Source organism: Cupressus sempervirens, chromosome 8 (assembly GCF_028749045.1).
Source record: "Cupressus sempervirens isolate cs-2001-9-10 chromosome 8, ASM2874904v1, whole genome shotgun sequence".
Lineage (NCBI taxonomy): Eukaryota > Viridiplantae > Streptophyta > Pinopsida > Cupressales > Cupressaceae > Cupressus > Cupressus sempervirens.
This window is the reverse complement of record NC_143125.1, coordinates 678,520,247-678,535,390: the sequence shown is the minus strand read 5'-3', so window position 1 is coordinate 678,535,390 and position 15,144 is coordinate 678,520,247. Positions and strand designations below refer to the sequence as shown.

Below are 15,144 nucleotides of genomic sequence, written 5' to 3'. Positions count from 1 at the left end.
TTAGTGACTGAGCAAGGAAGACTTAGTTAATGTTGAGAAACCCAGTGTTGGCCAAGCATCAAAACATTGTTATTATTGAGTGAATAGTGTGGATGTCAAGTGACTATAAAAAGAGTTTAATCAAAGATTTGATGAATCTGATCTGACAAAGTTAATTACTTGAATTGTGTAAAGCATGTGGAAGATTTCTATGATGAGGTGGTGGTATAGAATTCAAGATAAACCATTTTGAAGAAATTTCAAAGAGAATTGAAGAAGAAGTTTCTAGAAGGGGCTAAAATGAAAAGTGGGTAGATTCATTGAATCTTACCTAACCCTAGAATGGATGGTTGTGGTTAAGAGATAAAAGATCTAAATTCTCTACTTATAGAGATAGAAGGCCAAAAGCAACAATTGTCATGTGCAACAACCTAAGGAAGATAAGAAGTCTAGGGTGTTGCTTCATATGGTGGCCGAATAGAAGAGTCTGCAATTGGCATACAAAGCAAGAAGGCTGAAGAGGATGAATGCTTGAAGAGTGAAAATGCTATTAGAGATAAAAGAGTATGAATGCCAAGAAGAATGGAGGAATGAACCAAATATCTTTAATTTGCAAGTGAGTTGTGTTTATTATCAGATCAAGTCATGTTGTTACTTTCTAATAATTGTATCATTCTAGATAATTCCTTTTGATTAAGGTTGACCTAACAATCATTTGTAAGTCTTTTAACCAGGTGAAATTATAATGGAATGTTCTAAAGTCTTCTAACAAGGCTCGCTCCTAATAGGGTAATTGAAAATTTTTAACCAGGTCACATTTAATAGTGTGTATTGTAACCTTTAACAAGGTTGACCTTTAACAAAGTTGACCTTTAACAAGGCATCACTTCAAAAGAGTGAAAATTGGTAGCATGTTACTAGTGGTTTTTCCCAAATTGGATTTCCACATAAAATCCTTGTGTCAAATTGTGTGAATGAGTTTGTGGTATTTCATGCTTACATTTCTACAAAGTTATTTTGACCTAGGATAGTGACCTACTATGTTAAGGTATTAAATGTTCTAATGGATGCATACATGATATGGTTTTATGGATATGGATCTGTTAAGTACGAAAAAGTTGTATTTGTACATTTGGACCTTGGGTAACTAATTTACCCCCCATCTCATTTATTCTAAAGTATTCCAATAATAGTTATGATAGTAAAATCACTTGATCCAAACCCTAAGATAGAGCAAAAGATGTGATTCAACCATTTAATGTTGAATTCACAAGTCTGTCAGAGGTTGCAGTTGTACAAGCTCAAACAAAATATGATGCACATATGTTTGACATTGTTTGTCAAAACATAAGAAATTACTTATTGAGTATTGATGCTTGCATCAAGTCATTAAGGAAGTGCGAGCTTGAAGGAAAAACTCTGCATGCAAAGTATGCAATGTCTTTTAGCTTCATAAAAGACATTGATAGTAAGCTTAAGGCCAAATGCGCATAAGCAAAAGTATTGGCAAGTCAACTTAGTCAACCTAGTCTGATGATCAAAGCAATTGAAGCATAGTTTAGCAAGGCCCATAATGAGACAAGTCTCATTGAAGATAGGAAATCAATGATAACCAAGAGGTTCTCACTTCTAAGAGATCACTTATCAGTGAAATTGAGCACAATCAAGCATCAGTTGGAGGAATGTCTATCAGTTAAGACAACTTTTGACATTTTTGTATACTCAAATTTGAATGCAGTAGAGATTGCATCTTATAGTGTGTGTGCTCTTCTCAGCATGTTAGAAGGAGTCAAGGACTCATAGGAAAAGAATATGAAGAGACTTGCAATCAATTTTGGTGACTGTATATCTTGCTTATCAACCTAAGAAGTAGTAATGGAACACATTTTTGACATGTAAATAGATTTTGACACCTTTGTCATTGATGTTAAAGGGGGAGAAGAATATAAGAAAATTGTACACATATATATGGGGGAGTTTAGCTATATATATATAGGAAATCATTGTAAAAGGAGAGATAAGGAATGATGGAAATTTGATATGTAATGATCTATCAACACATGAATAAAATTTTGGAGATTTGAAGGCTAGTTTTTGAGAAGTTTCTTTTTGTGTTTATCATTACTTTGTATAACATTTTGGGATTTAGCCAATTTCCCCATATGTCGCCATAAATGCCAAAGGGGGATATTATTGGAAATATGGCTAGGTAAGATGATTTAGGGTTATCATTTATGGCAGCATATATTTTAGGATGTAAGGACAATATATACTATTGAAGATTCTACAGTCAGAGATAGAAAATTGTCTAAGTGTTAGACAGTTTTACTAGTAGCATAGAGATTGTTTTTGGTATAATGAAGGCTACAAAGATATTTGACACGTGCAAAGTTAAGAGAAGGTATATTAGAGTATGATAATGTACCTAAGTGCTCAAGTCAGTACGGACAATATGCACAAATTTATAGGCTAAACACCAGTAAAGGCAGTGTGCACAACAAAATAGAGTACATCATTAAAAGAGGTATAAAGTGTTAAAGAATTATTTCAGTCATGAAATAATTACTTATGTTTGTAGGGATGACATCCTAGATGTTTACCCTAAGTGTAAAGTGTGTTTGTATCAAGCTTACTACACAAGGGTTTTGTAAAAGGAAATGGTATAAGTAAAGAGTTACTTTATGTGAAGTACAAGGATATGTGTGATATATGAAAATGTGAAGTATATGATGAATATGTGAACTATATTCATGACATGTGAACTTATATGAGAAATATGTGATGCAAATTCTGATGTAAGATCAGGCTATGTGAAGTACGACAAACAATAATAAAGAGGTTTTTGTATCTCTCTTTTGTATAAAGGCATTATATTGTATAATTGCATGTTAGGGCAGTGGGCTCTTCTTGCATACAGTTGTAATTTTAATACCAACTCCTAACAAGGTTGAGGATTTTAACATGGCATAGTCCTCTAACAAGGACCAAGACACTATATGTAATTCACATACTCCTAACAAGGTCAATATTCTTAACATGATTCTTTTGTTTAGTGGATCATCTTGTGGGTACCATCCCCATCGGGGTTTTCCCTTGGCTAAGGTTTTTCTAGTTAACAAATAATGGTGTTATGACTTCTCTTTATGTATGGTTTTATTTATATTCAACATTATTGGTTTACTTTCTTATACATGTTGTAAAGTAATTAATAATATCCAGTTGTGAGAAAAAGTTTATAGAATATTGATTCACATGTTGGAATTCCTTGCAATGTTTTAGAGCATAAAATATCACCCATGTTTAAATGTTTTCCTCCAGTAGAAAATGCATAAGATATATATTCTCTTTGAAATTGATCCCAGTGCTCAAAGGTAAACATGACTAGGGTAAACTTGTATATCTAAATGAGATGTATAATGGGACATCCTCTTAAAACATTCATTTCTCTAATCTCTTGCTAGCCAACAAGGGTTGACTCTAATGATTTCTCTAATGGAACATGAGCTTCCTCTTGTTTCTCTTATTGTATTATATCTTCCATCTTAGGAGGTGACACAAAGGTTTTAATATAAGACCTTTATTTCATGCTAGAATTAGTATTTGTTTAACACCTCCTTATTTTCTTCTACCCAAATTCTACAAAGTGAGGATGGTCATTAAATAAGAGGAATGAATAATCTTCCTTGCTTTTATCCTTGACTCATATGGTGCATTGCTACTACAACTACTTATACTCATTGTATTTCTCCTCTTCTTCTTCTTATTTTTTTGGAGCCACCTCCTTAGCTTTATAAGAAAATATAATCTCACAATTAGTTGGTTATGCCTCTTCCATAGTCACTGGTTGTTTTGTCCTTTTATTCATAACATTGCCTTGCATCACAATACATTCTCCTATTGTTTTCTTATAGCTTCTACCTATTGATGTATAATTTTATCTTTTCAAGAAAGTTGTTCTTGTATGTGGTGATATTTTTGGTCTTCCTTGATACAATCTAAATCTACTTGGAGACCCAACAGTATCTCCCTGCAGCTAATATTTTCAATATTTTGGTGTTGGGTGAGGAGATAAGCATGCTAATGGAGGCTAACATAGGCCTCTTGTCATTAGTAAATATAATAAGGTTGCATAAGGGTGGGTGAGAGGAAAGCACCAGAAGATTTCTCATAACTAGTTATAATAGGGGAATATGGACCAAAATCTAAAGCATTTATGGGTCAGTATTATTGGTAGGGAGGTGAAACACTTGCATTTTTATGAGAAAGAGGAGTAAAACCCCACTATCTATAATATCCCTCCGTATTGATGCATAAAGAAAGAAAAATATTTGTAGTTGGTGTTTTAAAGAAAGAGGGAAGGTCTTCTCAAAACTGAGATTTAGGCAAATACCATTAGAATTAGCCATGTTTTAAGGCTACAAGGTCTCTAGGTGCTCATAACATGTCTCTTAAAGGCCAAAACTATTGAAGAATACACCAAATCATCATATGTGAAAGCTCAATCCCAAAGGTATGCTACGAAATTTGTGTATCCCATAAATAGGCTCTCTCCTAGATGTGAGCAATCTAGAAGCTTTGTAAGAGTGGAACAGGAGTGCATGGGCTGCAAACAAACCTTTGGGATTTTATAGAATCTAACTCTTCTCATTGTGGGTTATCGAAAGGGGACGGAATTCAAACAAAACCAAGGTGATTCACTATAGATGTTAAAACCCTTTGAGCCCCATTTCGAATAACAAGAGTGTTAGACCCTAGAAATAAGAACACAACGTTACAAACTCTTCATTGTTAAGAAGAGAACATGATAAAGAGATCCTAGACACATGCCAAAATATTCATATCTTCTTGTGAGAAGCACTCATTAAGACTTGTAGGGAATATAACCTCAATGTTTAACTAGTACAACCATTCTTGGAGAATTATATACACCATCATGTGGCATGGTGCAACTCTAAATCACAAGAATTGAAAGAGTAAGCAATTAACATGATCTAATAACTTGTAAATAAATAATAGATAATATTATTTTAATTACAATAGATGATATCTATAGTTGTTTAGAGATGAATTTAAACCTTAAACCATAAACAAAGATGAAATTATGCATACAAGGCAAGAGAATCCCCAAAGAAGATGTCTAATCCATCCTCAAATAACCACATAGTGGAATATGAATAATAACACAAAGATAGATTTTAAAAAAACTAATTCTCATAATAGAATCATAAGATTTACATCCAACATGCCTAGTTGCAAGGCCTTCCGGGTTATAGCCAAGTATAATTCAATTCCAATAATAGTTTTGTAAGACCTTGCAAAATCCAACATCTAACTAGCCTAGATCCACAATCTAGTAGAGAACTCCAAGAAGAATCTAAACTTCTTCTCACAAGCCACCAAACAACCTTCTTATTTCCCAAGCCCACACTTAGCTACTAGTTTTGCTAACTTCACTCCTCTCAGCTACTCCATGCTAAACTCATGATCCATTGATCTCTCAAGACAAGAAATGAACCCCCTACTTATACTGAACCAAGCCATAGGTCAGCCTAGAAAATTACATTAAATTAAACACTATTATTAAATACACCCTCAAGGCACAAGTTGACTTATAACTAACATTAAATACATGAAATATTTAAATACTTGGGACAAGCCTCAAGTTTATAATGCATAACTAAATCATAGGAAAACATATGATTACACACCCTTAGGAATAGGTCCACATGCCATTCAACAATTTGAATCCAAGAGCGCACACACCAACTCCCTCTGATCGAAGCTCACAAATACAATCTCCAAAGTTTGCTCGTAAATCAAGAACATGCGACTAACAATCACCAAAATGACTCTAACTTCAAGACAAATTACTCCAAACTTCATGTGCACTTAGGACAAGATTTCCCAAAATGTCTCGAAGACACCCCAATTGCGCAAACCATAAGTCCACAAATCCAAGATCGAAGCCCCTTCATACAAGATTGTTGACTTCCGTAGGATGCTCCTGCATCAAGAAAGAAAAATATAGTAAAAGAAACACTGGTATAGTCCATCATATTTCTTCTATTGATCATGTAGAAAATACAAGTCTAGGGTGGAAAAAAAGCAAATACAACTATTTCATAATCTTCTACTATACAATAAACAAAAAAATCCTTTAAAAAAATTCTAGTCTAATTGAAAAGATCCTAGAATTGAATCTCAAAAATGCAACTAAGAATGACTAAAATTTTTCCATGTGAAGATTTCATCATGGAGGTTGTTGCAATTGTCTTAGGCATGTTTATTTATGTATCATTATTATTATTCCATGTGCACAACATGGACACCATGTAATAATCTCAACTAGCTTCCCACTTGTATAACTTATATCTTTGCAATTTTCGAATAGAGTATAATGTATTTATTGTATCTTTTATTGAAAATCAAATTTTTTTTACAATAACTAGAATTTGACAAGATAATGGATACTAGCTAGTCAACGTCTTATTTTTTTCTACAAATTCTTCTTTAAAAAAACATACATTTGAACCACAAAATTAAGACAAGGCACCTGATCTGCAAATTTATAAAACCAAATCGTGGCCTAGCTTTTCCCTTAAATTGCCCACAAGTTGCAATAGAAGATGGCCAACCTTTGGTGGTTTATGATATTGCCTACCAGCTACAGAATTTATGGCAGGTAAGAGACCACAAGAAGGTGTGAGTCCCAGTTTCCTTAGGCGCAAATTGGCAACAAATAATGCAACTTCAATACCACTTCACAAATCCTTAAGAGCCATCCAAACTCACAATGCGGTTATCAAATGATGTCTTGGCTTCAATATGGTGGATGTCTAGCAAAATTGGCCTGCTTACTATCCTAGTTGTAGGTATATCAATTTCACAATATTAATTTCATACTCCACTTTCAGCTTCTCGGGTTGGAACATGAGTCTTCACAATTCCCAACATAACACAGTAGTAGAATTCTCTAAGCCATAGTTGAGTATAGTAGGAGAAATTAGATAATTGTATACTTCAACACAATTATCAAATAACACAAACTTCTTCAAACCCCATAAAGCTAATATGAGCAAATAGGTATATAAAACAAGATAATCTCTCCTCAACAAAGATCTAAATTTATAACACAAATTGAACCATCTAGCTTCACTCTCACACCTTCCGCTTAAAAGTCAACTTTATAATATAAAGTTATAACACTTTATAATATAAAGTACTATGCTTATTAAATGAAAATTAAATTATCATTAAACCAACAAGCTCGTCGATAAAAGACTTCAATAAAGAATCCTAGAGAGATCAAATATGCAAAATCAGAGAACCATCTTGCTTGAACCCCTCAATTCAAAAATAGCAACTAACCAAAAGTGACTTACTAGAAATAGTAAGTCTAAAAATAGAAATCTCATAATAGAGACTCCCCAAAACTAGACATTAGCTCACCAGGGTCGCAAGAATGAGTTGACAAGCCCACACTCCACAGACCTGCTAAATTAGGGACATTATAGTCCTCCCTCCCCAAGATTGCTTGTCCTCAAGTAATCAAAGTTTGGAATGTAATAGAATATCTTTAGGCTCCCAGGTAGCATCCTCATCTGGAAGATTCTACAACTTAACCAAAGCTCATGAATGGTCCTCCCTCGCAATTGACTTTCTCTAGTATCAAGTATTGATTCTAGAATAAACTCTAATCTTCCTTCGTCATCCAATGGAGGAAAAATAAGAAAAGGTCTCACATGATGACCCAAGGCCCCTTTGAGGCGTGACATGAAACATATTATGAACTTTGTTGTCATCAAGAAACTACAACTCATATGCTACCTCACCAACCCACCGCATAATCTGAAAGGGCCCATAATATCATAGCTTAAGTTTCTCAGATCCACTCTTCTTGATTGAAGACTGCTAATATGGTTGTAACATCAAGTAGACCATGTCTCCTATCTGATAGGTTTGAGTTATTCTCTTCTGATCAGCATACTACTTTTGCTAATTCTGAGCCCTCTGTATATTATCTTTCAAGGTCCTTACTACATCCTGGCTATCTCATAGAAACTCCCTAGCACTCGATACTCTACTATCACCACATACAAATCCACAAAACTAGGCAGATCATAACCATAGAGAGCTTTTAAAGGCGACATTTGTATAGTCATGTGATGAGTTGAATTGTAACAATATTCACATAAGTGAATCCATTTTATCCATGCCTTCTGTTAAGAAGAGACATAATTCCATAGATAACCCTTAACCCACTTGTTCATTATTTTTGCCTGGCCATCAGTCTGCAGATGGTAGCTTGTGTTAGGAGTCAACTCAGTCCCACACAATCTAAAAATCTCCTGCCAAAAATGGCTCATAAATCTACTGTCACGGTTAGTCATAATGGTTTTGGGTAAACCGTGCAACCTGAAGATCTCTTTGAAAAATAATTCAACCAGTTGCATAGCTGAATAGGTAGTGGTAATAGGGAGAAATGAGCATACTTTGTGAGTCTATCTAACACCACATAAATACAATCTCACCCTTAGGCTTTAGGAAAACCTACAATGAAGTCCATGGAGATTCCCTCCCACTTCTCTTCAAGAATAGGAAGTGGGTGTAATAAACTAGTAGGATAGGTGTGTTTGTATTTGTTCTACTGACAAATCGAACATTCTCAGACATAGTGATGAACATCATCCATCAACCCCTTCCATGTAAATCTCTCCCAAACATGTCTATAAGTCTTGAAAATGCCTAGATGACCAGCCATATGAGAATCATGGAATGCCTATATAATAATTTTACGTACCACTAACTCTGGAATCAGATAAATCTATCCCTTGTAGATAATCAACTCACCTGAAAGTGAATATTTGTCATCCTGAATACTACCATCCAAAATACTTGTCGCCCACTTATCCCTAGCATATTTAGGTATAATTAAATGCCTCCAATTTTTTGAAATATCAGAAACTACACAAAGGTGAGGTCTCCTTGAAAGAGCATCCACAACTACATTTTGAGTCCCCTTCATATAGGAAATATCAAAATCATAAGACTATAGCTTGCTAACCTATTTCTGCTAGCTTTCATTCAAATCTCTCTGTCCCAACATATGTCTCAAGCTATTATGATCATTTTTAATGTAGAACTTGTGGACCACCAAATACTACCTGGATTTAGCCAAAGCATGCATGATAACTAACATTTCCTTATCATAAACATTGAAAGTTCTCTCAGGACCTCACAATTTCCTACTCTCAAAAACTATGGGATGTCAATCTTGGGATAGAACATCACCAATGCTCTCTTGAGAGGCATCACAATGCAAGTCAAAAGTCCTAGAAAAATTAGGTAAAGCCAATACTAGACATAAAGTCATAATAGACTTCAATTTCTCAAAACATTCTTGTGCCTGAGCTGACCACTGAAAAGCACCTTTGCGGGTCAAATCTGTATGGGGAGTAGCATGTCGAGAGAACCTAGCCACAAACCTATGGTAAAAGGCACAAAGACCAATAAACCCCCTTAATTGTGTTAGGGTCTTGGGTGTAGGTCACTCAACAATAGCACAGATCTTATCTGGGTCCATACAAACTCCATTGGCACTAATAATGTCCCAAATAAAGTAACTCTATCATACCAAGAGCACACTTAAGACTCTTTGACATATAAGGAGGCCTAATCCAAAATACCCAAAACTGTATCCAGATGAACCACGTGATCATCCCAGGTCTTATTATAAATTAGAATGTTGTCAAAGAAGACCAACACAAACCTGCGAACCTAACTATGGAACACCCTGTTCATAGTAGACCGAAAAGTGGCAAGATCATTGGTGAGACCAAAATGCATGACCAAGAATTCAAAGTGCCCACAATGACATCTAAATGTTTCCTTCTCTATGTCCTACTCTCTAAACTAGATTTGATGATAGTCAGATCTCAGATCAATCTTTGAAAAATACTGTGCTCCATGCAATTCATCAATGAGCTTGTCAATCTATGGAATGGGATATTATTTTTTTATGGTCCTCTTATTCAACATCTAGTAATCAATGCACATATAGAGGGTACCATCCTTCTTTAACAGAACAACTGAAGAAGCAAATGGGGACTTACTTGGCCTGATATGCCCTTGATCAAGTAGCTCTTGTATGCTCTTCTCAATTTCATCTTTGAGCCTTTTCGGATGGTGATAAGGAGTAATCATAATAAGCATAGTGCCCTCCTCCAACTCAATAATATGCTCAATTCTGTAGTCTGATGGCCTACCAAGGGGTATATCATTAAACACTTTAGAGTGTTTAATCTTCAACTCCTAGATATTAGGATGATATTCTACATCCTCAATATTCTTTTGAGTTGGCATAATTCTGCACTCCATTACTTGATCAACAATATCCTCATGACGAACCAAGTGCTACATACACCTAAGTGAAATCTGCTTCAGCTCATCATTATGGATTGCTTTCATAACTTGGGGCTGCCCATCCTTAATGAACCTCATCTCCATCTTCTTAATGCTCAAGTAGCTATCCTTAAGTGTGTGTAACCATGCCATACCAAGAACTATATTTGTCCCCCCATGTCCACCACATAAAAATCTTCATTGAAAGCATATGTATTAAGCTTCACAGGAAGATCTATAATCATCTTGTTATACTTCAAGGTGTAACCATCAGCTACCTGTACCCATAGGCCCTCAACATCCTTAGTCTACATACCCCTCCTGGTAACTAGGTGAGCATCAATGAAATTATGAGTAGCTACAGTATCAAATAAAGCAACAATACTCTATCTAGCTATGAGCCCATGCATCTGAAAAGCTCCCTCCTTCCTCATACTGGATAAGTAAACTACCTTGAGGTTCAAGTCATCCACCTCATCATCTACTCATCATTCCTATGTTGATCTTGATCACTAGCCCCAAATGGATCTTGAAAATTAGTACTATCATCATCATCATAGAACCATTCCATCATCCTATTTTTCCCCTTAGGTTTCATGGGACAATCATGGTTGACATCATAGGAACCCTTGCAATAGAAACACAACTTCCTTCTCCTCAAATCATTAATTGTTTCTTGGTCCAAGGGTATTTTAGCAAGACGCTTACCCTCAGTCTTCTCCTCTCTTTGAGGAGGTGTCCTATCATAGGAGGACGTAGCAGACTTTGAGGTAAACTTGCCTCTATGTGTAGAGGCCTTTAAGTTATGAGCCTTTTTCATTGTCTCTTATAATGAGGAGGGGTCTAATGACTTAACGCACCCTCTGAGTGGCTCAGAAAGGCCCTCAATGAAAAGCATAACCCTCCTCTACTTAGATATGTCATACACCATCACTAACAACCTTTAGAACTCACTAATGAATGCCTCCAAACCAGTCGTTTGTCATAATTGAGCCAACTCCTTAAAGTAAACTTTAGGATCATTCTTGTCAAAATGTTCTATCAATTTGTCAACAAACTCTTCATATGATATGATCTGGTCATGATGGAGAGATACCAAACAGTGATACCACCAATCATGTGTAACTCTATCAAGGTGTAACATAGCAAACTTGATGGCATCCTCCTCAGTCATAGGACACCAAGCAAGGTAAGTGTCAAGCTTGTGGACCCAAGCTCTAGTAGTCACTCTATCACTCACATCAAAATAAGCCAACATTATCTTACTGGTTGCTTGTTGGAGCTTAGTATACCTGGGTTGTTGTCTGTCAGTAGTAGCCTACCCCTGGAATGCTCATGCTTCTATGCCAAATACCTGTCAAAACTCAAATTATCCTTTAATGCTTGAGGAAGAGCATCCCACTCATGAAAATGAGTCATAACATCATCAACAAATGGAGTAGCATTAGTAGTAGTGCTAATTGTATCTAATTCGGGTCTCAAAAAAGTAGGTCTCTGTGGCCTATCTTGAGCCCCAATATAACTTGTCTTGTCCACCCTTGTCATTCATCCTCACATGATCCTTGGTCCTATGCTTGTCATCAGCCCTGGACCCCACATCCACACGTGACTTGTAGGAACCAACAGAAACATCTTGGTCTCTATCTCTCTACCCTACTCCTGAGGCAAAGCTAACTGCTGCAAGGTGAGAACATGTGTCATCTGTTGTTGCCCAATTGTGATATTTCAGAATGCTTGCAAGGCATCTCTATCAACTTGAGCATATGTAGCACATTGTCCATAACCACTAGAAGCACCTAGACTACCCACCGTGCCAAACTGAATCTCTAGATCTCCCTCTTTGTGAGGTACATTTTGATCCCTGTGAGTGTGTTGCATTCTAGGCACAAACCTTCAATCACCATCCATACTTTAGGAAGTGGAATAGTAGAAGTATGCCTTTGATAATTTCTGAGCCCAATTCCTGCAGGTTGGCAAGAAATCACTCTGATACCACTATAAGAATCTCAACTGGCTTCCCACTTGTACAACTTATATCTTTGCAAGTTTTGAATAGAGTATAAAGTATTTACAGTATCTTTTATTGAAAATTGATTTTTTTTACAATAACTAGAATTTGACAAGATAATGGATACTAGCCAGTCAACATTTTATTTTTTTCTACAAATTATTCTTTAAAAAAAAAACATACATTTGAACCACAACCCCTGATATGTAGATTTATAAAACCAAACCGTGGCCTAGCTTTTCCCTTAAATCAACCACAAGTCACAATAGAAGATGGTTGACCTTTGGTGGTTTATGGTATTGCCTAGCAGATGTGGAATTTATAGCAGGTAAGAGACCATAGGGAGGTGTGAGTCCCAGTTTCCTTAGGCCTAGATTGGCAGGAAATAACACAACTTCAATACCACTTCACAGATCCCTGAGAGCCACTTGAATTCACAATGTGGTTATCAAATGACATTTTGGCTTCAATATGGTGGACGTCTAGCAAAATTGGCCTACTTACTATCCAAGCCACATGTATATCAATTTAACAATATTAATTTCGTACTCCACTTTCAGCTTCTTAGGTTGGAACGTGAGTCTTCACACTTCCTAGTATAACACAATAGCAGAATTCTCCAAGCCACAGTTGAATACAATAGGAGAAATTAGATAATTGTATACTTCAGCATAATTATCAAATAACACAAACTTCTTCAACACTAGGCAACTAATATGAGCAAATAGATATATAAAACAAGATGATCTCTCCTCAACAAAAAGCTGAATTTATAACACAAATTGAGCCATCTAACTTCACTCTCACACCTCCCGCTTAAAAGGCAACTTTATAATATAAACTTATAACACTTTAAAATATAAAGTACTATGCTTATTAAATGAAAATTAAATCATCATTAAGCCAACAAGCTCATCAATAAAAGACTTCAATAAAGAATCGCAGAGAGATGCAAAATCAGAGAACCATCTTGCCTCAACTGCTCAATCCAAAAATAGCAATTGACCAAAAGTGACTTACTAAAAATAGTAAGTCCAAAAATAGAAATCTCATAATAAAGACCCCCAAAACTAGACATCAGCTCACAAGGGTCGTGATAATGAGCTGACAAGCCCACACTCTGGAGACCTACTAAATTAGGGACATTACACACCAATTGTGCCCTTCTCAACTTCCTCGCCATCATGAGGGAATAAATTTCTAAGTCCACTTATAGTGATTCCTCATTTCTAATGTGCAAAGGTGACTATATTTGAATCAAATATGACTTGAGATTGTTGGTGGATGAAAAAGTGTTATTTCACCTTGAAGGATGCAAGTCTTATCACCTTTTCAAATGATTTGATTGTGGAGTAGACATGTGCCACAATGATGATACTTAAAGAGGAGAAGCCTCTTGTGAAGGCATTTGAAACTTTGTGGTCCTAACACGTGGTAGTCTAGAGGGATTTCTTGAGTTTTTCCTTCCCTTAAGCCTTCAAAACTATGTAGTGTTGATACATGACACTCTCTGCAATGAGTGTACTTAGAAAAGTGAAATATTTTGAAGGAATTAATTATTTCATAGATATGGTAATTTAATTGCAAGATTTTGGAATTTGGTTTCCCTAACTTCACGAGGTCAAAATTTTCCACTCATTTCTTGAAATTCAAAACACAATACACCAATGGAAAGGTCTTTAAGAGATCTAAAATTAGTTGCTTAGCAAATGCTTTTAACACATTGTGTTGAGGGATTGATGACAACTTCAACCTCAAATTCCACTCTGAAGGCATTAAAAAATGCACTTTTTGCAACATAGAGATCACAAAAAATTTGGTTTTTTGATTTTTTTCAATTTTGCTCAATCTTTCACTATTGTAATACCTCAAATCACCTTCAAAATGTTATTTATGAAGGTTATGGTAGATAACATCTACACTACCCTTAATGCATTGGATTACTTTTCCCCATATTTTGGTAGATAACATCTAAACTACCATTAACACTCTAGACTTCTTTTCCCCATTTTTAGGATAGTGTAAATAACATCTACCCTACTCTTAACTCATTGGATAGCTACACCACATGCTTGAACTTTGTGGTCCCATTTCTTGCTTCATGATTCCTTAAGTGTAGTTTTTCCATTTTAGTTTTCAACTCTAGCTCCTTATTTCTATTCTCCTTCTGAATCTTGTATCACGATTGATTTTCTATATGGCATTCCAAAGTCATCAAGTTTGAGTAGTTAAATTCTTATGTTTTGTGTTACCATGAAGATGAACTAATCCATGTTTTAATTGCCTTTGAGAGGCTCTTCTATAGTTTGACCTACCTCTTTAAATTGCATACCAAATTTTGTGACATATTCATCTTCTCATTGAAGTAGTTTTCTTAGTTTGTTTACCACTTCAATGGGAGGTTCTAGGGGAACATTTCTAGGAATTCCTATTTTGCCTCATTCCACTCTTTGAAATTTGATGAACATGCTTTATGGTACTATTTAAGAGTTTTCCTACTTAGAGAACTAATAAAATCAAATTGCTTGCTACTATTGTGAGTAACATTCATTCCTTGCCAGATTGATTCCAATAGAAAAATATGGTGTGCTGCATCATGAGTGTATTTTTCAAATACAAGAAATTTTATTGTGTTTCCCATCGCTTCTTTGTCTGGTGTACCACTCCTTTTAATTCCTAAATCGGTAGTATAAGTATTACTTTCTTACTTTCCCTACTTAATATTCTTGGTCTTATTTTCTTAAAGATATTGATCA

At 35.4% G+C, this 15,144-nt stretch overlaps 1 long non-coding RNA gene across 3 annotated transcripts in view; it reads right to left on the bottom strand.

The window, feature by feature from the left end:
• Window positions 1–5,588: 5,588 nt before the first annotated feature.
• The window catches only part of LOC149544261 (uncharacterized), a 182,091-nt gene continuing 172,535 nt past the window's right edge, over window positions 5,589–15,144 (bottom strand). For all 3 annotated transcript variants that reach the window (XR_016355273.1, XR_016355275.1, XR_016355274.1), the window contains one exon: window positions 5,589–5,983. This is a non-coding gene — a long non-coding RNA (uncharacterized LOC149544261). The remainder of the gene's footprint in view (window positions 5,984–15,144) is intronic.